Below are 15,484 nucleotides of genomic sequence, written 5' to 3' on the forward strand. Positions count from 1 at the left end.
CAACCATCATCAGTTATTTTGCTCCCCAAATAGCAAAACTCCTTTACTACTTTATGTGTCTCATTTCCTAATCTAATTCCCTCAGCATGACCCAACTTAATTCGACTACATTCCATTATCCTCGTTTTGCTTTTGTTGATGTTCATCTTATATCCTCCTTTCAAGATGCTATCCATTCCGTTCAACTGCTCTTCCAAGTCCTTTGCTGTCTCTGACAGAATTACAATGTCATCGGCGAACCTCAAAAGTTTTTATTTCTTCTCCCTGGATTTTAATACCTACTCCGAATTTTTCTTTCGTTACCTTTACTGCTTGCTCAATATACAGATCGAATAACATTGGGGAGAGGCTACAACCCTGTCTTACTCCCTTCCCAACCACTGCTTCCCTTTCATGTCCCTCAACTCTTATAACTACCATCTGGTTTCTGTACAAATTGTAAATACCCTTTCGCTCCCTGTATTTTACCCCTGCCACCTTCCGAATTTGAAAGAGAGTATTCCAGTCAACATTGTCAAAAGCTTTCTAAGGCTACAAATGCTAGAAATGTAGGTTTGCCTTTCCTTAATCTTCCTTCTAAGATAAGTCGTAGGGTCAGTATTGCCTCATGTGTTCCAACATTTCTTCGGAATCCAAACTGATCTTCCCGTTCCAACATTTCTTCGGAATCCAAACTGATCTTCCCCGAGGTCGGCTTCTACCAGTTTTTCCATTCGTCTGTAAAGAATTCGCGTTAGTATTTTACAGCTGTGACTTATTAAACTGATAGTTATCTGTCAACACCTGCTTTCTTTGGGATTGGAATTATTATATTCTTCTTGAAGTCTGAGGGTATTTCACCTGTCTCATACATCTTGCTCACCAGATGGTAGAGTTTTGTCAGGACTGGCTCTCCCAAGGCTGTCAGTAGTTTAATGGAATGTTGTCTACTCCCGGGGCCTTGTTTCGACTCAGGTCTTTCAGTGCTCTGTCAAACTCTTCACGCAGTATCATATCTCCCATTTCATCTTCATCTACATCCTCTTCCATTTCCATAATATTGTCCTCAAGTACATCACCCATGTATAGACCCTCCATATACTCCTTCCACCTTTTGCTTTCCCTTCTTTGCTTAGAACTGGGTTTCCATCAAAGCTCTTGATATTCATGCAAGTGGTTCTCCTTTCTCCTTTTTGTACAAGGTTGGAGGGATAATTATGGTCTGTGAAGGCTTCAGTGAGACCATTGATATATTTCGAGAGGGATCGCTCATCACTGCAGATGCGATGACCATGGGTGGCTTGGCTGTATGGAAGGGACTTCTTGGTATGGAGTGGGTGGCAGCTGTCAAAGTGGAGGTATTGCTGGTAGTTAGTAGGTTTGATATGGATGGAGGGACTGATGTAGCTATCTTTGAGGTGGAGGTCAGATCAGTAATTTTATCTGAAATTATAAAGTACCTATTTAATTCTGCATAGATCTGTCTGGTGTCTGCAACAGTTTCCTCATCAGTTTGTAATTTAAGGTTAAAATCAGTAGTTTTCTTGGTACCTACTTGAGTTGTGACAATCTGCAATACAGCTTTTGATTTGTTTATGGCATTTGAGATGAGCTTAATGTTTGCCATTTGCTTTGGATGTTTAATAAGTTTGCTAAATATTCTTTTGTATTTGCTTACATATATGAGAAATTCTGTATCATAGTTGGTCTTTGCTTCCATGTGAAATTTCCTCTTTCTGATGCTAGAGACTTTGATGCCTTCAGTTATACCTGAGTTTTGTACTAGATTTTTCACAAACTCTTATGAAAGGAAAACATTCATTGAATATACTCTTGATTTCTGATACAAAAGCTTTGTAGTTAGTGTGTACTAAACACTGGTTGCTGAATTACAAAGAAGTTTCATTCAGTTTTGAGACAAATTCACATTTTGTCTTAAGTTCCTGAACTTTTCACTGCATGTTGATTTAAATTTGGCGATGACACAAACAGGACTGATTGGTCATGTATCCTTCAGTCTAAATTGAACTGCCAGATAAATCACTGCTTCTGAGGAAGTAAGACAAGACTAACAACCATCACTAATCAGTAGTCTTACCAATTGCAACATGGCCGCGTGTACAAACAGCGATCCAATACTGTCAAATGTTTTTTTATTTTTCCAGTCTTTAACCATAATACCAGTTCTTTAGACGATGACCGGTTTCACTCCGTAATGATCATCCTGAGATACACAATATACAAATACATACACCTAGTGAGCAGTGTGTCTTTCAACATAATACAGCAATATGTATCACAATATACCATCAAAGGGAAATGCATAGATAAAATATGGTAAAACGTACATTTTTACACCATGTCCTAAAGTGATAAGGCTTAATGGCATCGTCGAAACATATAAATATAATCAGCACAGCATCATCACATATATCTAAAATTAAGGTGTAGAATAGGCCACAATGTCCACACAGTCATTATTGCAACTGGCTACTGAAGTACAGTAGCTGCCAGAAATCTGTTTGCCTACATTCTCCCTAGATGTCGCTATTGTGGGCTTAGATGTAGCCATCATTTACGCAAAAAAACATGTTGTTGTTGTGGTTTTCAGTCCTGAGACTGGTTTGGTGCAGCTCTCCATGCTACTCTATCCTGTGCAAGCTTCTTGATCTGCCAGTACCTGCTGCAGCCTACATCTTTCTGAATCTGCTTAGTGTATTCATCTCTTGGTCTCCCTCTATGATTTTTACCCTTCACGCTGCCCTCCAATACTAAATTGGTGATCCCTCGATGTCTCGGAACATGTCCTACCAACCGATCCCTTCTTCTAGTCAAGTTGTGCCACAAGCTCCTCTTCTCCCCGATTCTATTCAATACCTCCTCATTAGTTATGTGATCTACCCATCTAATCTTCAGCATTCTTCTGTAGCACCGCATTTCGAAAGCTTCTATTCTCTTCTTGTCTAAACTATTTATCGTCCACGTTTCACTTCCATACGTGGCTACACTCCATACAAATACTTTCAGAAACGACTTCCTGACATTTAAGTCTATACTCGATGTTAACAAATTTTTCTTCTTCAGAAATGCTTTCCTTGCCATTGCCAGTCTACATTTTATATCCTCTCTACTTCGACCATCATCAGTTATTTTGCTCCGCAAATAGCAAAACTCCTTTACTACTTTAAGAGTCTCATTTCCGAATCTAATTCCCTCAGCATCACCCGACTTAATTCGATTACATTCCATTATCCTCGTTGTGCTTTTGTTGATGTTCATCTTATACTCTCCTTTCAAGACACTGTCCATTCCATTCAACTGTTCTTCCAAGTCCTTTGCTGTCTCTGACAGAATTACAATGTCGTCGGCGAACCTCAAAGTTTTTATTTCTTCTCCATGGATTTTAATACCTACTCCAAACTTTTCTTTTGTTTCCTTTATTACTTGCTCAATACACAGATTGAATAACATCAGGGATAGGCTACAACCCTGTCTCACTTTCTTCCCAACCACTGCTTCCCTTTCATGCCCCTCGACTCAACTGCCATCTGGTTTCTGTACAAATTGTAAATAGCCTTTCGCTCCCTGTATTTTACCCCTGCCACCTTCCGAATTTGAAAGAGAGTATTCCAGTCAACATTGTCAATAGCTTTCTCTAAGTCTACAAATGCTAGAAATGTAGGTTTGCCTTTCCTTAATCTTCCTTCTAAGATAAGTCGTAGGGTCAGTATTGCCTCACATGTTCCAACATTTCTACGGAATCCAAACTGATCTTCGCCGAGGTCAGCTTCTAACAGTTTTTCCATTTGTCTGTAAAGAATTTGCGTTAGTATTTTGCAGCTGTGACTTATGAAACTGATAATTCGGTAATTTTCACATCTGTCAACACCTGCTTTCTTTGGGATTGGAATTATATTCTTCTTGAAGTCTGAGGGTATTTCGCCTGTCTCATACATCTTGCTCACCAGATGGTAGAGTTTTGTCAGGACTGGCTCTCACAAGGCTGTCAATAGTTCTAATGGAATGTTGTCTACTCCGGGGGCCTTGTTCTTTCAGTGCTCTGTCAAACTCTTCACGCAGTATCATATCTCCCATTTCATCTTCATCTACATCCTCTTCCATTTCCATAATATTGTCCTCAAGTACATTACCCATGTATAGACCCTCTATATACTCCTTCCACCTTTCTGCTTTCCCTTCTTTGCTTAGAACTGGGTTTCCATCAAAGCTCTTGATATTCATGCAAGTGGTTCTCCTTTCTCCAAAGGTCTCTTTAATTTTCCTGTAGGCAGTATCTATCTTATCCCTAGTGAGATAAGCCTCTACATCCTTACATTTGTCCTCAAGCCATCTCTGCTTAGCCATTTTGCCTTTCCTGTCGATATCATTTTTGAGACGTTTGTATTCCTTTTTGCCTGCTTCATTTACTGCATTTTTATATTTTCTCCTTTCATCAATTAAATTCAATATTTCTTCTGTTACCCAAGGATTTCTCCTAGCCCTCGTCTTTTTACCTATATGATCCTCTGCCGCCTTCACTACTTCATCCCACAGAGCTACCCACTCTTCTTCTACTGTATTTCTTTCCTCCATTCCTGTCAATTGTTCCCTTACGCTCTCCCTGGAACACTGTACAACCTCTGGTTTAGTCAGTTTATCCATGTCCCATCTCCTTAAATTCCCACCTTTTTGCAGTTTCTTCAGTTTTAATCTACAGTTCATAACCAATAGATTGTGGCCAGAGTCCACATCTGCCTCTGGAAGTGTCTTACAATTTAAAACCTGGTTCCTAAATTTCTGTCTTACCATTATATAATCTATATGATACCTTTTAGTATCTCCAGGATTCTTCCATGTATACAACCTTCTTTTATGATTCTTGATTCAAGTGTTAGCTATGGTTAAGTTATGCTCTGTGCAAAATTCTACCAGACGGCTTCCTCTTTCATTTCTTAGCCCCAATCCATATTCACCTACTATGTTTCCTTCTCTCCCTTTTCCTACTGTCGAATTCCAGTCACCCATGACTATTAAATTTTCGTCTTCCTTCACTACCTGAATAATTTATTTTATCTCATCATACATTTCTTCAATTTCTTCGTCATCTGCAGAGCTAGTTGGCATATAAACTTGTACTACTGTAGTAGGCATGGGCTCCGTGTCTATCTTGGCCACTATAATACGTTCACTATGCTGTTTGTAGTAGCTTACCTGCACTCCTATTTTTTTATTCATTATTAAACCTACTCCTGCATTACCCCTATTTGATTTTGTATTTATAATCCTGTATTCACCTGACCAGAAGTCTTGTTCCTCCTACCACCAAACTTCACTAATTCCCACTATATCTAACTTTAACCTATCCATTTCCCTTTTTAAATTTTCTAACCTACCTGCCCGATTAAGGGATCTGACATTCCACGCTCCGATCCGTAGAATGCCAGTTTTCTTTCTCCTGATAACGATGTCCTCCTGAGTTGTCCCCGCCCGGAGATCGGAATGGGGGACTATTTTACCTCCGGAATATTTTACCCGAGAGGACGCCATCATCATTTAACCATACAGTAAAGCTGCATGCCCTCGGGAAAAATTACGGCTGTAGTTTCCCCTTGCTTTCAGGTGTTCGCAGTACCACAACAGCAAGCCCGTTTTGGTTAGTGTTACAAGGCCAGATCAGTCAATCATCAAGACTTTTGCCCCTGCAACTACTGAAAAGGCTCCTGCCCCTCTTCAGGAACCACATGTTTGTGTGGCCTCTCAACAGATACCCCTCCGTTGTGGTTGCACCTACGGTACGGCTATCTGTATCATTGAGGCACGCAAGCCTCCCCACCAACGGCAAGGTCCATGGTTCATGGGGGGAGGCAAAATAACATAATCTGATACAAACACATAAGGTAAAATACATGTAGCAACTTTTAAAATTGATAACTATCATGGAAACCAATAGCGATACATTAAAAGATGAATACAGTTACCCATATAAAATTATTAAACGGAAATATATGAAGAGAACAGGACCGATCTTTTTTATGGTGAATATGTGGTCAACAATTAATATACATAATACATTGCCTGTAGCAACCTGTAAATTGGCTATGAAAGCTAAAATGTCTATATGACAGCTGAAAAAGGACAGATCAATGATTAGCGCCCTCTGTTGGGTCGTGCACCAGGCTGTTATGTAGGCGTGCACCGATCTTAAGAACTTAACCACTAGAGGGCTTTACATACAACGTGATATGTCTCCCACATAAAACGTTTAAACAACATATTAACAGTCAATACCAACTGCGACATGGCCGCGTATACAAACAGCGATCCAATACTGTCAAATGTTTTTTATTTTTCCAGTCTTTAACCACAATATCAATTCTTTAGACACTATATATATATATATATATATATATATATATATATATATATATATATATATATATATATATATATATATAATAGAGGAAAACATTCCACGTGGGAAAAATATATCTAAAAAGAAAGATGATGAAACTTACCAAACAAAAGCGCTGGCAGGTCGATAGACACACAAACAAACACAAACACCTTCAGCATATCCTTTCTTCTCGCTATCCGCCAGGCCTCAATCTCCGCTAATTTCTAATTTCAATTTGCCGCCGCTCATACCTCACCTGTCTTTCAACTTCATCTTTGCCTCTGTACATCTGCCCCGACTGACATCTCTGCCCAAACTCTTTGCCTTTACAAATGTCTGCTTGTGTCTGTGTATGTGTGGATGGATATGTGTGTGTGTGCGAGTGTATACCTGTCCTTTTTTCCCCCTAAGGTAAGTCTTTCCGCTCCCGGGATTGGAATGACTCCTTACCCTCTCCCAAAACCCATATCCTTTTGTCTTTCCTCCTCCTTCCCTCTTTCCTGACGAGGCAACCATTGGTTGCGAAAGCAGAATTTTGTGTGTATGTTTGTGTTTGTTTGTGTGTCTATCGACCTGCCAGCGCTTTTGTTTGGTAAGTTTCATCATTTTTCTTTTTAGATATATATATATATACACTATCCAAATTGAACCATGCCTGGAACAGTTCCGTCCTCCGTCACAGCGGGACCCACCTCCTCTTCCTCAAAATCACCCTCTCCTAACCTTCCAGGAATTTCTGACTTCCAGCCTTGCCTCTCAATCCTTCTTAAAAAACCTTAATCCTACTCCCAACATCACCACTGCTGAAGCCCAGGCTATCCGTGATCTGAAGGCTGACCGATCCATCGTCATTCTTCCGGCGGACAAGGGTTCCACAACTGTGGTACTTGATCGTCGGGAGTATGTGGCTGAGGGACTGCGTCAGCTTTCAGACAACACTACTTACAAAGTTTGCCAAGGCAATCCCATTCCTGATGTCCAGGCGGAGCTTCAAGGAATCCTCAGAACCTTAGGCCCCCTACAAAACCTTTCACCCGATTCCATCAACCTCCTGACCCCACCAACACCCCGCACCCCTACCTTCTACCTTCTTCCCAAAATTCACAAACCCAATCATCCCGGCCGTCCCATTGTAGCTGGTTACCAAGCCCCCACCGAACGCATCTCTGCCTACGTAGATCAACACCTTCAACCCATTACATGCAGTCTCCCATCCTTCATCAAAGACACCAACCACTTTCTCAAACGCCTGGAATCCCTACCCAGTCTGTTACCCCCGGAAACCATCCTTGTAACCATTGATGCCACTTCCTTATACACAAATATTCCGCATGTCCAGGGCCTCGCTGCGATGGAGCACTTCCTTTCACGCCGATCACCTGCCGCCCTACCTAAAACCTCTTTCCTCATTACCTTAGCCAGCTTCATCCTGACCCACAACTTCTTCACTTTTGAAGGCCAGACATACCAACAATTAAAGGGAACAGCCATGGGTACCAGGATGGCCCCCTCGTATGCCAACCTATTCATGGGTCGCTTAGAGGAAGCCTTCCTGGTTACCCAGGCCTGCCAACCCGAAGTTTGGTACAGATTTATTGATGACATTTTCGTGATCTGGACTCACAGTAAAGAAGAACTCCAGAATTTCCTCTCCAACCTTAACTCCTTTGGTTCCATCAGATTCACCTGGTCCTACTCCAAATCCCATGCCACTTTCCTTGACGTTGACCTCCACCTGTCCAATGGCCAGCTTCACACGTCCGTCCACATTAAACCCACCAACAAGCAACAGTACCTCCATTATGACAGCTGCCACCCATTCCACATCAAACGGTCCCTTCCCTACAGCCTTGGTCTTCGTGGCAAACGAATCTGCTCCAGTCCGGAATCCTTGAACCATTACACCAACAACCTGAAAACAGCTTTTGCATCCCGTAACTACCCTCCCGACCTGGTACAGAAGCAAATAACCAGAGCCACATCCTCATCTCCTCAAACCCGGAACCTTCCACAGAAGAACCCCAAAAGTGCCCCACTTGTGACGGGATACTTTCCGGGACTGGATCAGATTCTGAATGTGGCTCTCCAGCAGGGATACGACTTCCTCAAATCCTGCCCTGAAATGAGATCCATCCTTCATGAAATCCTCCCCACTCCACCAAGAGTGTCTTTCCGCCGTCCACCTAACCTTCGCAACCTCTTAGTTCATCCCTATGAAATCCCCAAACCACCTTCCCTACCCTCTGGCTCCTACCCCTGTAACCGCCCCAGGTGTAAAACCTGTCCCATGCACCCTCCCACCACCACCTATTCCAGTCCTGTAACCCGGAAGGTGTACACGATCAAAGGCAGAGCCACGTGTGAAAGCACCCACGTGATTTACCAACTGACCTGCCTACACTGTGAAGCGTTCTATGTGGGAATGACCAGCAACAAACTGTCCATTCGCATGAATGGACACAGGCAGACAGTGTTTGTTGGTAATGAGGATCACCCTGTGGCTAAACATGCCTTGGTGCACGGCCAGCACATCTTGGCACAGTGTTACACCGTCCGGGTTATCTGGATACTTCCCACTAACACCAACCTGTCAGAACTCCGGAGATGGGAACTTGCCCTTCAGCATATCCTTTCTTCTCGCTATCCGCCAGGCCTCAATCTCCGCTAATTTCTAATTTCAATTTGCCGCCGCTCATACCTCACCTGTCTTTCAACTTCATCTTTGCCTCTGTACATCTGCCCCGACTGACATCTCTGCCCAAACTCTTTGCCTTTACAAATGTCTGCTTGTGTCTGTGTATGTGTGGATGGATATGTGTGTGTGTGCGAGTGTATACCTGTCCTTTTTTCCCCCTAAGGTAAGTCTTTCCGCTCCCGGGATTGGAATGACTCCTTACCCTCTCCCTTAAAACCCATATCCTTTTGTCTTTCCTTCTCCTTCCCTCTTTCCTGACGAGGCAACCATTGGTTGCGAAAGCTAGAATTTTGTGTGTATGTTTGTGTTTGTTTGTGTGTCTATCGACCTGCCAGCGCTTTTGTTTGGTAAGTTTCATCATCTTTCTTTATATATATATATATATATATATATATATATATATATATATATATACACACGCACACACACACACACACACACACACACACACACTTACTGGCTATACATTCCATGAATAGGTAGCATAATCAGTTACAGGATTAGAGCGACTAATGTATGGAAGTAAGGCAAATATCTACTGTTCTCGACATGGATCATCAAGTAAGGCTAGGTAAAATTAGATTCAGGGAGCATTTGCAGGCACATAACAAAACTGCATTGGGAATGCATTTGGCGGAAACCGGCCGTACTGTAGGCAATATCGAGAGTTGTATGCGTATTCTACATAGGGCAGAGAAGGGTCGCGCCCTCAACTTGTTGGAGGAAATGGAGATTTGCAAAGTCAAAAAGCATGACTCCACTAGGGTACTCAATGGACAAAGCAATTTTGTGCCCAACGCCTACTTTGTTTTGTGTGATAATGTACTACGATAACCAAATAATGCCTCACGTATTATACTTAGCCTTACTTGATGATTCATGTCGAGAACAGTAGGCATTTGCCTTACTTCCATACATTAGTCACTCTAATCCTGTAACTGATTATGCTACCTATTTATGGAATGTATAGCCAGACTATATAATTTTATTTAATGACTGTTAATGTGTTGTTTAAACGTTTTCTGTGGGAGACATATCACGTTGTATGTAAAGCCCTCTAGTGGTTAACTTCTTAAGGTCGGTGCGCACCTACATAACAGCCTGGTGGCCGACCCAACAGAGGACGCTGATCATTAATCTGTCCTTTTTTCAGCTGTCATATAGACATTTTAGCTTTCATAGGCAATTTACAGGTTGCTACAGGCAATGTATTATGTATATTAATTGTTGACCATATATTCACCATAAAAAAAGATCGGTCCTGTTCTCTTCATATATTTCTGTTTAATAATTTTATATGGGTAACTGTATTCGTCTTTTAATGTATCGCAATTGGTTTCCATGATAGTTATCAATTTTATAAGTCTGCTACATGTATTTTACCTTAAGTTTTTGTATCAGATTATTTTTTTTGCGTAAATGATGACTACATCTAAGCCCACAGCTGGTAGCTATTGTACTTCAGTAGCCAGTTGCAATAATGACTGTGTGGACGATGTGGCCTACTCTACACATTAATTTTAGATATATGTGACGATGCTGTGCTGATTATATGTTTTGTTGATGCCATTATGGCCTTATCACTTTAGGACATGGTGTAAAAAAGGTCCGTTTTACTGTATTTTATCTGTACATTTCCCTGGTTGTATGATAGTATATTGTGATACGTATTGCTGTATAATGTTGAAAGACACACTGCTCACTAGGTGTATGTATTTGTATATTCCAGATCTGAGGATGATCATTATGGACTGAAATCGGTCATCGTCTAAGGATTGATATTGTGATCAAAGACTGGAAAAATAAAAAACAATCAGTAGTCTCACAGGACTTCTGTGTTGCAGTGGAATTTAAATGGATACCGATAACATTTGGAAGAATTACAGGTCCTGGTCCAGGAGGAAGGAGGGACAATATTACAGGAGACAGGGCTAAAGGTGGAATGGCTGTTTTCATTGAAGACAGATGTCACTAGTCTCCTATACATCTTACAATTGCCATGCAAGCAGTTGCCATGAAAGTTCTAACGCCACAATGCATTCCTTACATCTTCCACCTGATGATACTTTTGGGCACTCCCACACCCATTCCTCCTTGTGGGGGACTTCAGCGCACACAATGTGTTGTGGGGCTCAGCTGTCACTTGCTCCAGGAGTCATATTATCCAGTGACTCTTCCATTCTGAGAATATCTACCTTTTGAGTTCAGATCAGCTGACAACTTTTCCACAGCTAAAGAGATTTTTATGGCCTTAGACCTTTGTTTTTGCTCCCCAGCTATTGCGGACATGGTTCAGTGGTAAGTGGCTACAGATTTACATTCTAGTGACCACTTCCCAGTGTGGATCCGTCTGCCAGCTCGGATAGTGGTCAATAGGAGACCATGAAGATGGATGGTTTAAAGGGCAAATTGGTTGCTGTACAGTTGACAGGTTATTTTTTTAACAAAAGGATTGTGCATAGGACATGGTGGCCCATATCACTTGTGAGATCCAATGGGCTGCAACAAGAGTCCACCCCAAGCCTAGCAATCACCTCAGATGACGACCTGTACCTTGGCGGAATGATGACTGTTGATTTGAAGTCAGAGCCAGACGAACAGCTCTACAGAACTTCAAACACCATCCAACTACAGAAAACCTTCCTGCCTTCAGATCTGGGAGAGCACATGGGAGGCAAGAGATAAAAGAATGGAAGACATGTTTCTGGAAGGAATTCATGACTTACATTAATTGATCCATTTCCACTGCACAATTTTGGGGATTTCAGACAAGGGCAGTACGCGTCCCCTTACAGCCTTGTTGAGAAATGGAGTCTTGGCGGATGCACCTAAGATATGGCTCAGGTTTTAGCTGAACACTTTTTTTACAGTCACTAAGTTGCCCAGCCAAGCTCCTATGTTTCAGGTGTTGTAGCACAGTGGAGATGAGGAAGCTCCATTTCTTCTCACATAATGTAGTCTACAACCTTCCATTCTCCATGTGGGAACTGGAACCAGCTCTGTCAGCAACCAGAGACACTGCTCCAGGACCTGATGAGATTCAGTATGCCATGCTCTGTCATCTGTGCCCTGAAGTGAAAGGACAGCGCCTCTCATTTCAGTCAGATCTGGTTGAGGACAATACCCCACTACCTGAAAGGAGGCAATATTAATTTCATTATGGAAATCACGCAAGGGCCTTAGCACCCCTAACAGTTACCGGAGTGAAGCCATTACCACTTGTATGGATAAGACTCTTGAACGCACGGTCAACCACTGCCTCGTCTGGCTGCTAGAATTCTGAGGTTACGTGAGCCACTCCCAGTGTGGTTTCAGACACTACCATTCCACCCACGGGAGTGCAAATGCGACCTCCCACTCCTTTATCTGCCATGATGAATCTCGAGCTGTGACATCACCTGGCAGCTACTGCAGTGTGTTTACAACGGTGTCGCTCAGTGTTTCTATCGAAGGCGTGTATGTGAGTTCGTGTTACACGTTAGTTTGTATGTAATTCTATAAATACGTCGTATTGTGCAGTTGCTGAATGTCGTAATAGTGGACGTAAGACTGAAGGCGTAATTTATCATCGTTTTCCAAAAAATGTTGAACTACAGCGTAAGTGGATTGTTCGTTGTAAACGAGAGGACAAAATTAATGTTAATAATGCAAGAGTTTGTTCTGAACATTTTTGTGAAAGCGATTACAAACGAGACTTGCAGAATGAATTGTTAGGTCTACCTACACGGAAACTGCTACAGGATAATGCTGTTCCGTCTCTAAAAATACCAAACTGGCATGGAAATGTATTCAAAGTTCCAGGTCCCAGGACCGCGAATGTTACCAGTAGTGTTCTAACAGAGAGAGAACGTTGCTGTGACACCAGAACAGTAAAAAAAGAGCTCTCTCAACGTTGAAAACTTTATCTCCCAAGAAAAGTAAGCTGGACAAATCCAGCAACACAGACGTTTTTACTGATCTGCTAATTTCACTTAAAGACCAGGAAATTCAAGCACTGAAGAAAGAATTGGTTAGTTTGAAGATTAAAAATGTTTGACTGGAACAAAGAATTAAGTCCATGAAAGAAGTTATAAAGCAAGCTACATCTATAAAACATAATGTGTCTCACACTAAGAAGCACAAATGTGTATGCTCGGATGTGAGAAGTACACTTTCTCAGTGTTTCACACCAGGACAAATTTGTTGTCTGTTAAAGAAGAGGAAGCAAGTAAAGTGGTGCTCAGAGGACATTGCAAATGCTCTCACATTGAGAGCTTTGTCTCCTAAAGCATATGCCTACCTGAGGAGGAAGAATTATCCTTTTCCCTGCAGGTCAACACTCCAGACATGGACGAAACAGTTCAAGTGCCAACCAGGTATTTTGAAACCAGTTTTGGAGATAATTAAAGGTAGGTCAGAAATGTTCACATCATTAGAGGCGATTGGTGTCCTAAGCTTCGACGAGATGAGCATTGACGGTCGTGTGACTTACGATTCGTCCGACAATGTAGTACTTGGACCACACAACAATGTCCAAGTCGTCATGGTTCGCAGCTTGTTTTCAAAATGGAAGCAGCCAGTGTATTATGACTTTGATGTTGCAATGTCTAGTGATTTGTTGCAGAATGTCATAAAAGAAGTTGAAACAGCAGGAATCCGTATCGTAGCTGTTACGTGTGACATGGGACCAAAAAATATGTACGTGTGGAAGCAACTTGGTGTGTCTACATCCAAGACATTCTTTTCAAATCCTGTTGATCGTAGCAGAAAAGTCTGGGTTATTTTTGATGTTCCACATTTGCTTAAGTTATTAAGAAATCATTTTCTTGATGACGGAATCACTTTGCCTGATGGTACTGTGATTACAAAAATGGTTATAGAAGATTTTCTTCGACATCAGAAAGGCGATCTTTCGATCAATCACCACATATCGGAGGTTCATCTTAATGTTAGTGGACGTGATCGTCAGAATGTCCAAAGGGCTGCACAGATATTTTCACGTCGCACTGCCCAAGCTGTGAGATATGTTTTGCATGAAGATCGCGAAGGAAGCTTCATTGAGCTCGTGAACGATGTTTTCGAAGTGCTGAATTCGAGATACCCTCAAGATGAAAAAGCTCCCCTTAGAAGTGATTACGGGTTTAATATCAGAAGTCAGGAAAACTCTCTAAAAAGATTTCTTGAAATGTGTTCTAATATGCGAGTAGGAAAAAGAAACAGTCTTCTCCCGTTTCAGAAGGGATTCATTATATCAATAAATTCACTTTTTGGACTTTACAATGATATGAAAAATTCCGGAGCTACTTACATGTTGACAGCCAGACTTAATCAAGATTGTCTGGAAAATTTCTTTTCCAGAATCCGTGGCCTTGGTGTCTTCTACAACAATCCCACTCCTTTCGAGGTAAAAAACAGAATTCGTTTATACTGACTGGAAATGCAAGTGAAACACCTTTGTCTTCTGGTGCTTCAACTTCAGAGGACAGAAATGAGAATTCTGCTTCTGAAAACTACCTGACACCAGCTGATGAAACTGAGGAAGATTTTGCACGTTTTCTCTCGAGTGAATTATGTATAAGAGTAACTGATAAATCATTTGACGTCGCCACAGATGACGAAAACTTGCTCTTAGATTTCGAGCTCAGTGATTCAGTGTGTACCAGTGAAGACATGAATGATGATGCTTTAAAATATCTAGCAGGATATATAGCATTCAAGTGCAAAAACGTTGACAGTTCTTTGGGAAATACAGCAGGGCAGTGTGTTGTTGATACAGAATTTAGTCTGAAGCAAGACTGGATTACTATTATTTCAAAAGGGGGCATCATTTCTCCCTCTACTGACTGGTTTGCTAAAATACATGAGTTTGAAATTATATTTGCTGCTTTTCATGGATCAAATATTTCTCATTGTAATAGAGTGATGGCAACCTTAGCAGATCATGTAAGTGCGAAATTTCCCAAACTTAATAGCAAAATAGTTCAGTTATACGTCAGAACAAGAACTTTTATACAGACTAGACATTTAATCAAAAGAGCCAAAATTGATGCAATGAAACGGAATTCGGCAAGGAAGAATCGGCTCTGGTCAGCGTTGCCTTCAGCATCTTCGACATAGCTTCTACATCAGCTTTGTAAGGTAAGTTCGAAGATTACTATCTTTTTATTTACAAAAACATGTGTAAAATAGGCAGTACCCAACTGTAAAACATTTACAGTAGTCAGATGCCTAAAACACGAGCATGAATGCGGATGCGAACATCGGCCACTAGTTTTGGGTGGCGATATATCATCATTGCTACTAATATTTAATGTAGTTCTTTCGGAAACCTTGTATAAAATATTAACATGAAGTGTGTTCAACCCTGTGAGCGCGAAACTTTAAGTTATATGAGAAGAGACGTGAAAACAGTTATTTTGCAATCTCTCATATTCTAC

General features: G+C 41.4%; 1 protein-coding gene across 2 annotated transcripts in view; it reads left to right on the plus strand.

The window, feature by feature from the left end:
• Positions 1–15,484, plus strand: part of LOC124618910 (dynactin subunit 5) — a 46,588-nt gene that overhangs the window by 9,844 nt on the left and 21,260 nt on the right. The window contains exon 1 of one of the 2 annotated variants that reach the window (XR_006980056.1): positions 10,983–15,185. The exons of the other annotated variant lie outside the window; for it this stretch is intronic. The gene's annotated coding sequence lies outside the window, so the exon portion shown is untranslated. Of the gene's footprint in view, positions 1–10,982; positions 15,186–15,484 lie in introns of those variants that run through there. 2 annotated transcript variants of the gene reach the window in all.

Source organism: Schistocerca americana, chromosome 1 (assembly GCF_021461395.2).
Source record: "Schistocerca americana isolate TAMUIC-IGC-003095 chromosome 1, iqSchAmer2.1, whole genome shotgun sequence".
Taxonomy (NCBI): Eukaryota; Metazoa; Arthropoda; class Insecta; order Orthoptera; family Acrididae; genus Schistocerca; species Schistocerca americana.